Below are 11,830 nucleotides of genomic sequence, written 5' to 3'. Positions count from 1 at the left end.
AGATGACACAAGGCAAGAGTCCCACTGTCCTCTCCCATCAGCCCGTACTTGGAGAGGGTGTTCATTTTAGGAAGGACACTAGAAATCTGGAGAGGGTCCAGAGGTGAAGGGCCTTAAGACCATGCCAGACGAGGATCTGGGGCTGTTCTGCCCAGAGAAGAAAAGATGATTTAGGGAAGATGGGATGGTCTTTTTTATAAGAACTTAAAGACAGTGCTGCCAGAGAAGGCTTATGTTTACTCCAGAACTGAAGCCAGTGGGGCCTGCTGCAGAAAGGCAGGCGGGGCTTGAGGTCAAGAAGAGCTTCCTGAAGGGGCGAGTTGTCCAGGAGCCGAAGGAGCTGCATGGGGCAGTTTGGAAGGCTCGCCACTGCAGGTCTTCAGACGAAGCCTTGATGGGCTGCTTTCTTGGTCAAGCCTTGAGGGCACCAGACGGCTGCTGAGGTCCATCTGACCTTTGAATTTCTGTGACTTAAAGACAGACCACAGACAGGGAGGTGGATTGAGGGAAGACAGAGCCTGGCTGAGTCTTCAACAGTCTCCCAGCCACAGGAAGGAGGCAATCGCTGCAACCAGGAGTGGAAGGAAGACTTTACTGGTGGTGGAACAGCTGAAGGGATGACTATGTAAACATACAAGGATGTTCACACTCTGACCGCCACACAAGGGCCAAAAAGTTCCCATGAAGATCTTCCCAGCGCTACCTGTGGAGCCTCAGAAAGCTGTGGTAGAAGGCTGGAGAACACCAATATCCTAAACCCTGGGAAACAGGTTATGCCTAGTTTAAGGAAGGTCCCTGTGTCAGGATGTCCAGCTGGCAGGAGAACGGCCTAACTCTTCTTAAACGGAAATAGACTGCCCTGTGACCATCACAGGCGGGGTCTCTCTCCTAGCCATTGCTGGCAAGATTCTTGCCAGAGTCCTCCTTAATAGGCTGATCCTTCACCTGGAAGACAGTCAATCACCTGAGAGCCAGAAAGGGCTGTGGAATAGTCAACACGGTATCTGCTGCCTGACACTCCAGGAGAAATGCCAAGAGCAGAACAGAGGTCTGGATACGACCTTTGTGGAACTGACCAAGGCCTTTGGTGTCAGTCATGCTCTGTGAGTAAAGCAGAATTGCAGTAGTTCAAAAGAAACATGAGATGCACAAATTTAAAAAATCCACCCCAAGTGTTCACATGGCCTACTCATGCCCGACCTGTGGGAGAGCATTCGGAGCTCATACTGGTCTGATCAGTCACAGTGAGACCGCTGTACCTTGACCCCAACATAGTGATGTCACTTGGGTCCTCTCCAAGTACAAAGAACAACCAACCAAACAATCTTAAAATCCCCCCTGGACACTGTCTTTCCCATGGTGCTCTCCTGACCCACGGTTGACCCGAAGGTCCCTCTCTTTCCTTCTCTCCTATGGTTCCCCAGATGCTTCTTAGCCACTGATGGTTCTCCTACTCATTCCTGTCCAGAGGCCTCATCTTCCCATAAGATGGCAGGGTCCCAAAGAGCAAAGTCTTGGGGTGGCCTGCATGGAGCCCCAGGACCTTACTCAATAAATGTCTGATAGATGGGTGAGTGAATGAGTCAATAGGAACTACAGGAATAAAAGAAGCAATTCTATTAGTCTTGATTGTAATGTACTGGATTTAGAGATGGAATCAACCAATCCACGAGTATTTATTAAGCACCTACTGCATGCCAGGCCCTGGGGAGTCAAGTGCAAAGAATGGAACAATCCCTACTTGCAAGGAGCTCACACTCTAATGGGTAACAAGTACATATTGAATATGAGAGAGAGATGAGAGAGGCAGAGCCCAAGACAGCAGTCCACCCTCTCCTTTGCCAAGCCTATTTCCCAGGTCCCCGGCTGCCAGGGCTGCCCCTTCTCCTGACTGCATTGATCCTGTATCTCCTGATTTCTCTCTTGTCTCTTCCATTAGCACTTTGAGACATGAGCTGGTTTTCTGCCTTTCTCATATCCCCAAGCTCTAGCACAGGGCTAGACACAATGTTTGCAGATACAATCAGTATAAATGGAGAAGCAAAACAGCTTACTTGATTTTCACAAAGGAAGGAAGGGATAGAGTCGAGATTCGAACTCGGACCTCTTCATCACAGCAGTTTGTTCACTAAGGACAGATGAGTTCCCCCACACGCTTTCTATTTGGATGCCGGGAAACAAGAAATGCAGAATTGGGTCCGGGGTGAGGAATCAGAGGGAAAGGGAAGGCCAGATGGAGACTTTAAAACAACAGAGCCTCTTTTCCTCAGCTGAATAAAGCACGTACCACAGTCTGTAAACCCATCATCCCTTTCTCTGTCCCTGCTGCGCAGCTGGACACTGATGTCAGTACAGGGGCCAAGAGAATGTGCAGGAGGATGTGGCTGGGGCAGGGGCCAGAAATCAGAAGCAGTCACTCGGGGCCATTTGGATGTTTTACCAAACAGTTATGGAGATAGGAAAACCAACGTGCCTTTCCCTGAAGGAGGAATGTGAGGGCTAGCTGATCCCTGCTGAGTGATCTGCCTTCCCTGAGCCCGCGGCCTCAAGGTTCATCGGCCTTCAGGAACTATACTGAGGCGTCATCCTGGTCACAAAGAGGCGCGGATGGGGAGCCAGAGACAACCTGGGTGTGGAGAAGAGGCGGTCGGTCCTTCCACCCCCCAAAATGGCAGCTCTCGTTGGCCAGCTGGTGTTCTGGAAGTGCGATAAACAGAAGGGAGGGTTTGCCTTTAGCGCCTCGCTTCGGTACTTAATGGGTCTTTAATGCCCACGTTCTCCAGAAAACGCCTTCCAAAAAGGAAGGTTAAAATTGGAACGGCGTACTGGGAAAACTAAGCCATCACTGGCTGCTGGGTTTTCCTTCCGATGCATTCTGTAATTTCCCCGTCATTCTGGCTCACGATGAGAGAGCCTTGCGCCAAAGCACCCGCAGTTTCCGTTACTCGCAGCTCGGCCTCCAGCTTCGCCCAGGACACAGACATTGAGGCAAACTGTCTGGGCAGGCAAGCCCTTGAACTTGGGGTACCGGAGGAAGGCATTAGGGAGAACCACCTGCGAGAGCAGGCATGGAGCCTGAGGTAGGCAGAACCAGCTCGGGCTAAAGAGCCGGCCAGTGGGTGCATTTCCATGACTCGCACCCCAGTTCAACCCTGTTTTTCTTAATAGAGAAAGGAGACTTCAACACTCACAGACGAGTCCACAGGACCTCCTAATGGCCATTAGGAATCACAGAATTGTAGACTCTTCCGAGAGACCCCCAGGGCATCTCACACAACCCATCCATGCCTCAGAGCTCCCACTGGCCCCAGCCGTGTGTGCGTATGTGTGTGTGTGTGTGTGTGTGTGTGTGTGTGTGTGTGTGTGTGTTGGGGGGGAGGTGATGAGCATCTCACTCTTCTTTGGAAAAGCCCTGATTTGAGGTTTCCTCAACTCCTTACTTTGTATGTGCGTTTATTTGTCTTTGCTGACAGTTTTTGTCAATATTTTTAAGAATCGCTCATTTACACTCATCATTTGCAATCCAAACAGGGGCTTCCCTTTGGGGCAGGTGTTGGGGTCTGTGCTTCCTGACCAAATCTGGTAGACCTTTTCACTTTCCATGGTTTTGTTCAGGTAGGTATCAGTAAAGTCAGCAGGAGGCCCCCTGGGACCCCGGCAGCTCAGGGTGTGTGGCGGGGCAGACACCAGGCACTCAGCAGACTGTGACCAGAAAACCCTCCCTTCAATTCCTCCTGCCTCAGCAGCTGAGATGTGGAAGCAGGGTGTTCATTCATCGGTGACAGGCACTCAGGGCATGACACCAGAGAGGATGCTGGAGGTGAGAGATGGGGAGGGTCTTGTTTGTGGAACAGCCAGGAGGCTGGTGCCGGGACGGGGAGTGAGGTGTCACAAGACTGCAGAGGCTGGAGGGCTTTAAATGGCAGGCAGCGGGTCTGCATTGTGCTCACTCTGGGAGCAGGCCCAGCAGCTTTCAGCCGTACCTAAGGAAGGGCTCTTCCTGCGTCCTGAGCTCCTCCCAAAGGCTGGGGCCCCCAGCAAACTCATCTTCTCTCTGGTTCAGGGGAAGCAGCTCTGTACTTAGGACCAGAAGCCTGGCTGTGCAGCTCAGCTCTGACCCTTGCTGCCTCGGTGACCTTGGGCAGGACCCACTCTTTCTAAATCAGACATTCTCCATAACCTCTTCCAGTACTGGACCTAAGGTCTAGATCTACATCGTAGAAGGGTCCCTGGACTGTAACGAGCACTTAACAGAAGTGTGTTGGTGGACAGGTCCCCGAGAACAAAGGCATTTCTCCATGAGCACTAGGCAGGCTGCTTGCAGCCTCTGCGGACCCCCCTGCCAAGCATGTTTGAGGGTGCCTCCTCCTGCTACTGCTGCTGGCTGGTGTACGGGGGAGGAATGGAAACTGGACCTGACGTAAGTCTGAGGAAAACGGGACAAGAAGGCCCTCATCACCAGCCCCTTTGACTTCCAACGCAGCCCTGATGTTTTATGTAAAAAGAAATTGCTGTTCAGCCAGGGCCGGCCCTCTCCACTCCATTTCCCCACCGTGCAAAGACAAGGTTGCACATGAACTCTTGACCAGCTCTGTTGCCAGAGGGGGCACCAAGCAGCTGAGCAGTCCTCCTCCTACATGATGTGTTTAAAACACGGCTTTGTTATTTGTTGGTATGCAAACGCTAAAGGACTCATAATCAAGGCACATTCCAGAATCAATGTGACTTGTGATGCTTTGACGCTGGGCCCCCACCCACCCCTGTTCTTCCTCCTCTTCAGTCTACGTGTGGCAGATGTCTAAGATGCATGCTTTGGCCCTGAGCTTTACATGGAAAGACTGATCAGAAGCTGATCAGACACTCAGGGCGCTTCCCCTGGGAGAGGCCTTGGCTCCTCCAGGAGTGGTCTGTCTGGCCATCTCCAAGGTCCTCCCAGATCTACCCCATGGAGGTTCTGAACCATACAACAGCTTGTCCTAATCTGGATCACAGGCATTTCTATCCGTTGGATCTTCCCTACGTGGGCCAATCTCTCCAGAGGGGCTAGGATCTTATTTAAGAGGCACTGTAGTCAGTATGTCAGGACCTGGCACAATCAGCATGATGTCACCCCCAAACAAGAACATCTGGGGGGCATCACTATCCACAGACAATCCTCCTTCCTCAGATAACAGATCTGGCTACTCTCTCATTAGTGCAGCTAATTAAGGACTGACTCTCATACACAAACAGAACAGATAATTGAGACATAACAGAATGAGACTCCATGTGGAATTTACATGTTGTATTCCAAAGCTAAAACCAGTAACTATACATAGACCCCTTTGAAAAGCAACAGAGTTAAAAAGAAAAACAACAAAAAAACAAAAACAAAGGCCAGGGCTCCACCCTAGAGTGGGGAGTGGTCACCGCTCGGACTTTACCCATCCAGAGCAAGGGTCCTGGACCTGCGACCTGCGGTCTGGGAATTTTAAAAACAACATTAGTAACTATATTTCAAGTATTTCTGTGCAGTTGTTTCCCCCTATCTTATGTACTTAGAAATACAGGTCCACTGGCTTCACCAGAATGCCAGCGGGGGTCGGGGATCCCCGACCAAAAAAAGTGAAGAACCCCTGCTTTCTCGTGGCCCTTCCCCAAGCAGGAATGCTGGGAAGCGCATGCTTGGTGCCGGCTGCCTCCTGACCCAGGAGGGAGGGCTTAGGACACCAAGGGAAGAAAGCTGTGGCTGGGCAGGACCCTGATGGTCTCTGCCGGGCCTTGTGCTTCTGACTCACATCCTGGGACCACCGGGGAGGAAGAAGGGAAGGTGCCCTCCTGTCCAGGAAGGTCCTGCTCTTCTTCAGATCTGGTAGCCGCCCCAGCAGGGTGTAAGTGCCTGGAGAGCAAGGCCAGGTCTCTTTGGCCTTTACCGTCTCAGTTACTTAGGGATTGGAGACCAGGCCTGGAAAGCAGCCACAAACACTTAGCAGGAAAGTGACTTGCCTGGGGTCACAAAGCTGGAAAGAGGGCCAAGAGACAGATTCGAACCCAAGCCTTCTTGATGCCATGCCCAACATCTTTCCTCCGCCACCCCTTCCCACCACTGGGGCTGACTCTTCCAGCAGATGAGAAGATCAGGAATTCTTGGCAGGGAACAGTAAAAATACAGGGGCCCGTCAGGCCAACATGCCAGACAGCCTTGGTGCCCAGATAGTCGGGTGCTGGCAAAACTACTGAGATGCCCAGTGGCCGTGGGCTCTCGGCCGGCCCTCTGCAGGGCAGCACTGCTGCACCGTATCGGGGAAGGTGCTTTGGAAGGGGCTGGTCCGTGAGCAGCCGTGCACCGGGTTTCTTAGGAAGTCTTTTTGTCACTTTGGGCCTGAGCAGGAATCCCCGTGCGCCCCAGAGCCAGGGCTCCAGCCACCATGAGAGGTGGAGGACTGGTTCCTGCAGAGGAAGGAAGATCTGGGCTCAAATTCCACCTAATAGCTGCGTGACCCTGGGCAAGTCGCTTCATGTCTCTGAGCCTTGGGATCAAAGAGCCAGTCTCGCTCTTGACCTGGGACAGTCATTCAAACACCTGGAGCTTGGCCCTCAGTCTTCTCCTCTCCAAATTCTTTCCATGACCCATCTGGCATGGACCTGAGGCCCTTCACCACTGCAGCTGCTGATCTCTGGCACTCTGCAGCTCACTGTAGTCTCCAGCAGCGGCCAGGCCCAGGCAGAGGACAGCAAGACGGCCGCTTTCCCAGCCCCGGACACCATCGACGCGGCCATGCTTTTGGCTGCCGTGTCACACTCTTATTTCCAAATAATGGGCTGATGGTCCACTGAAACCCCCAGATCTTTTCTGCATAAACCATTACTATGGTTAATAATAGTATCTCACATTTCTAGGGAACTTTAAGGTTTGCAAAGCACTCTACAAATGTTATATCATTTGATCCTCAAAACCCTTTGAAGAAGGTGATATTATTACTCTCATTTTACAGAAGAGAAAATGGAGGCTCAGACACTCACTAGCTGGCCAGCCCTGGGAAGGTTACTTAACCGCTGTTTGCCTCAGTTTCCTCATCTGCAAAATGGGGATAACAGTAGCACCTATCTCCCAGGGTTGTTGTGAAGACCATATGAGATAATAATTATGAAAGTTCTTAGCCTAGTGCCTGGCACATAGTAGGCCCTATACAAATGTTAGCTGTTGCTCTTTGATACAAGCCCCATTCCAGCCAGTCAAGAACTCTCTGGGTCCTGGTTCTGTCAATTAAGGTCAACAAACATTTATTAAGTGCCTGCCGTACGTCAGGCCCAGTGCTGGGATACACAGACTAGTGAGACAATCCTTGCCCACAAGAAGACTGAGAGCTCCCACTCACTGGTTAGTGACCCCTTCCAGGCTTGTCCACTGCAAATCTATCAGCCACAGGACCCGTGATTTCACCCAAATCACCAAGAACAGCATCTCCTATTTTCACAGCACTTGTAAGACATGTCCACAAGCAAAGTGATTCACCTACACTTTCCCCATCTGAGAAAAGGACTCAGGGTTGCTGGAGTGACCCCTTCCCCTAGCCCTACACAGTTCACATAAGTCACAGTCCCAGACAAGAAGAAGGTCTGGCTTTACTTCTCCACACTCTGCTCCTGTTCCTTGCCGAGCGACGGCTTTGGCTCCCTGATCCAAAAAAAGTGGCCCAGTCAGATTCATTTTCCATGAGTTCCTCTTCTGAGTTCCCAGGGACTAGCCCAAGAATTCCTTTGTTCTCCACCCCGTCAATAGGCTGCTGCCATCTTGTGTTCCCTCGGCTCCCAACTTGGCCCAGAGATCTCTCCCTCCATCTGCCGCTGTCATCTCTGGTTCTCTCCATCACTGGATTCCCCACTCTGCAGCCTTCCGTGCAAAGGCCAAGACCAAGGAGGTCACTCAGGGGAATGATGAGCCATGACCCAGGCAGTCACCTACACAAGGCCAGTGAGGTCTCAGGTCAGGAAGACATCAACATCAGAACAAAAGTCTCATTGGCGTTAACTTTGTTAACGTCCTTCCCTTCCCCCTGTGTATCAGCACAGGCCCTCCTTGGAAGAGGGGAGCCTCCAAGCCTCCAAAATTCTGAGCTCAGGCTTTAGGAGAGGGAGGGAGCAGGAGCAGGGAGGGGCAGCCTCTCTCTCCACTGCCCGGTTTTCATGTCTGAGGGGATCTGCTAAGCTGTGCAGATGCGCCGTTGTTACAGGAGAGCCAGAAGCATCTTGCCAACACGGCCTCCAAGCCCAGCAGAAACACAGAAACAAATCCAAACATGTGAAAGTTTCCCATCACGCACAGCTCTTCCCTTGACTGCCTGATTCAATCTCTACCTCACCACCAAGCTCTGCTTCCCCCATACACCCAAACCTTCCAACGCTGCCTATTAGCTACTCATTAATGTTCAAATTCTTTTTCCTGACATTCAAGGCTTGGCCTTGGACTCAGGAAGTCCTGGGCTCAAATTCCACAGCCTGTTGGATAATCCTGGTTACATCACTTAATCTCTGTGCCTCAGTTCCCTCCTCCATAAATGGGTGGATTGGTCTCAATGACCTTGAATGTCCTTTCCAGCTCTGCAGCCATGATCCAGAGCCTCACAACAGCCCAGGGAAGTATTAGTACCATTTTACAAAGAAGGAAACTGAGGCTCAGAGACATAAAGTGACTTGCCCAGGGTCACACAGCTGTTAGGTGGAATTTGAGCCCAGATCCTTCCTTCTTCTGCAGCAACCAGTCCTCCACCTCTCACGAGGCTGGAGCCCTGGCTCTCCTCACACTAGGCATATATTAAGTGCTCAGTAAATATTGAAGTTGCTGATTGAAACTGTAATTAATCTTTACATTTCCCCCAACATGCAGCAGAGTGCTCTGAACACAACAGGCACTGAATTATCACTGAGGCTGCAGATTTAAACCATATGCCACGGATGGTCTCCCAGGAGGAGCATAAGAACAAAGCCCCGCTTTGAAGGACTGGCTTCTCTTACTGGACAGCTCCCTGGACTCGGAACCTGGGGAGCCAAATTCCAATCCTGTCTCACAGGCTTCCTAGCTCTCTAAACCCAGGGCGAGTCTTTACATTTCTCTCGGCATCAATTTCCTCATCTGTAAAATGGTGATCACGAGAGTTCCTTCCAGACAGGGTTGTTGAAGATCAAATGAAATAAAATACGTGGAGCATTCTGCAAACACGAAATCACTGTAAATTCTAGTTACTAGCATCCTCATTCTCCTCAAGCTCTCAGCCACCACTTCTGTTTGCCCTGATTTCTCCAAGGAACAAAGCTAGAAAAGGGGCTGAAAACTCCTACTGGCGGGGGGGAAATAAGCTGGGGTACACTTCAGGTGTAGAGCGAAGGCCACGTAGGGCCGGTCACCTCTAAAGGAGGGGATAAAGCGGTTGTAACACTGGACTTGGAGTCAGTAAGACCCGAGTTCAAAGCCTGCCCCCAAGCACTGACTAGCTGGGGAAGCCTGGCAGGTCATCATCTCTCTGAACCTCTGCCTCCACTTGGGTAAAGTGGAGACAAGAACTACCCCACCTGCCTCCCAGGTTGACTGTAGCATCAAATGAGACAATCTAGACTGGAGGAGTCAGCCAGCCCACAACGCTCCCAGATTAAAATGTAATTGGAGGAGATTTTACAAAAGAGACAAAAATATAATAGATGATAGATAATGATACTATGTGGTTTTCTAAGTCAATATGTCCCAGCAGGGATCCTGAGGTACGGTTCAGTGGCCCCTTTCCATTTGAATTGGACACAACTAATGTGACCAGTCCCTTTGCCAGCCTTAAAGTGCTACATAACTGTGGGCGTTTCTCATTTGTGGTTATTGTTATCATTAGGGCAGGAGAACCGACGGAAGGAATAGAAAGTCAGAGGAAGAATGAAAGCAGAGCTGACCAGGATGAAGATCAGCAGGAAGGAGGCAGGGGCTGCTGGAAGGGACCTGAGAGGCCAAGCCCCTCGTTTTATACAGGGAGAGACTGAGGTGCAGAGAAGTGACTTGCCCAAGGCCACAGAGCTAGTAAGTATCCGAGGCAGGACTTCTGACTCAAAGTCCAGGGGCCATGCTGCCTATGTACTCAGCATTTTACATGTGAGGAAACTGAGGCACGGAGAGACGGAATTGACTGAGCTCACACAACAGGTAGGAAGCAAAACTGGGCATCCAATTCACATCCTTCAGCATCAAGGTCAATGTTCTTTCTGCTGCCCCTAAACAAATAATGGATGTGCAAGTAACAGCCTGTCTACGCTTACTGAAGATGTGTGGTCAGCATTGATGATCCAGCACATGCTGGGCCGGCTCAGAGATTCTGGATCTGCAGCCTGGCAAATACGGTTGGCCCCTGTGGCCTGGGGCCCTGCTGGTGGGTACGTGAGTGGACCCAAGGTCAGAAGTCTAAAGCTTTGCTCTTTAAGGTGGGAGAGAGGGTAGAAGATGCATGCAAAAGAAATTGGTGTGGCCTTTCACTCTTTCCCCTCCCCAAGCCTTTTCTTCCTTTCCCTCTCTCTCCTTGCAGTCATCTTTGTCTCTGTCTCCACTGACTTTTTAATTTGCTGAGTTTTTAAAAATAAAGTATTTCCCCCTGTTCCTCATTTTAAAAGAAAGTAATGAATCTCTTGAAAAAAAGAAAAACTAATGAAAGTAAAGGGCTTTACACTCACAGTTAGTGCCTCCCTTTTCTCCAGGGGGAGAAAAGGGAAAGGAAGCGGGCTTGGGGGGAGGCACTAGGTGACCTGGCCCTCTAGGTCTCCAATCAAGGGGTGTGGCTTGATAAAAGTGGAGTTCAGGAAAAGAACCCTGGCAGGGGTCTGCCCCTACAGCCAGCCCAAGGTGGTGAGATGGGAGCCAAGGCCCTTCTCAGAGTGGGGGTTTAATGTCCACAAAGTCCCTTCTACATATTGTTTCATTAACAAGCCTGTGGTCTAGCATTATCCCCATTTCACAGATGAGGAAACGGAGAATCAAGGCATTACTAATTAGGGCCTGTGATTCCAAGCCCATTTTTTCTAAAGTCCTCATCTAGAGCTCTTTCCCTGGTACCTTCTGCTTTTCTAAGTGTCTGGCATATGAGGTAGAATTAAAAATGGAGGCAGAGAGAACAGTTAGGAGTCTGCTAGGAGAATATGAACATGAAGGTGGTGAGGAGAGGAGGGTCTGGCCTTGGGAGGTGGTCAAGACAGACATAAATACCAGAAGGACTTAACTCCCAGCATTCTTATGAGCATAAAATGAGATAATGGATGTAATGGGCTTTGTAAACTGTTTAGAAGGTGCTACACACATATCAGCTCAACTACTGGTTATAATAAATGGAATTATCATGGTATGAATATATCCTTGGGATTACTATAGCTGATATTGTCTATGGGCTGAAACTAGGCATTAAATTTTGCAGTATAAGTGTAAAGAAAGTTTTGTGGAAGGGGAGAGATGTGCCTACGACTCAAAGCTCGGCATGAATTCCCAAAGTGACATGGTAGCCAGGAAAGCCCATGAGATTGGGGGCTGAATCATTGAGAGAGTGGCCCCTGAGATTCCTCATGTGTAAGTAATAAAATGGACACAAACATGGGGAGAGCAAATGAGGAGAGTCAGTCAGGTAGTGAGAATGAGAGTTGGTCAATAAATAGTTATTAGATTCCTACTATGTGCTAGGCACTGTGCTCAGTGCTGGACAGCTCCCCAGTTACAGTGGAACCAAAGATATTTTTTTGGGGGGGTGGGGGTGGGAAGAGACCAGAAGGTTTGGTAGATAGACCACAGAGGTCGTAGGAACAGTAGTCAATAAGAACAGTCGACCACAAAAGA

The sequence above is a fragment of the Vombatus ursinus genome, unplaced genomic scaffold (assembly GCF_900497805.2).
Source record: "Vombatus ursinus unplaced genomic scaffold, bare-nosed wombat genome assembly UNPS02014817.1, whole genome shotgun sequence".
Lineage (NCBI taxonomy): Eukaryota > Metazoa > Chordata > Mammalia > Diprotodontia > Vombatidae > Vombatus > Vombatus ursinus.
The sequence above is the reverse complement of the archived record's forward strand: the minus strand, read 5'-3'. Positions refer to the sequence as shown.